This window comes from Triticum aestivum, chromosome 5D, assembly GCF_018294505.1.
Source record: "Triticum aestivum cultivar Chinese Spring chromosome 5D, IWGSC CS RefSeq v2.1, whole genome shotgun sequence".
NCBI classification, from domain to species: domain Eukaryota; kingdom Viridiplantae; phylum Streptophyta; class Magnoliopsida; order Poales; family Poaceae; genus Triticum; species Triticum aestivum.
In genome coordinates, this window is record NC_057808.1 from 87,929,113 (window position 1) to 87,929,689 (window position 577).

Below are 577 nucleotides of genomic sequence, written 5' to 3' on the forward strand. Positions count from 1 at the left end.
GGATCGAGAGGAGGGGCGGCATGGCCTGCGGGGACGAATAAAAACCCGACAAAAAAACCGACGAAATTGGGAGGTGGGATAGTTACTGCGGGGGAATTGGGAGGACAAAAAACCCTGGGAAGGTGGGATGAAAATTAACCCGGAACGGAGACTACCAACTGAGACATTAGGAGTAGAGATTTGTTTCCTAATTAATGTGATTGAGCAATTTAAGGTAAGGTTAATTAATTTAGATTTGGTCTTTAGAGATTGATCGTGATTGATTCTTTCACATAAAGACATTCCTCAATAACTTGCGTCAGAATAAAAAGTTCTGATCCGTTCAGATTTTTTGTTGTGTGTGAGGGTGACGCGAAACTAAACCGGTGGGGTGGGGGAGGTGACGAAAAAACCCAGCGAAAAAACCGTGGAGACTATTCACCAACTGGTCTTTAGAAGCGGCAGACAACAATACTCAGTTATTTATTTCCTAATTAATGTAATCGAGCAATTTAAGGTAAGGTTAATTAATTTAGGTTTGGTCTTTAGAGATTGATCGTTATTGCTTCTTTCACATAAAGACACTCCTCAATAACTT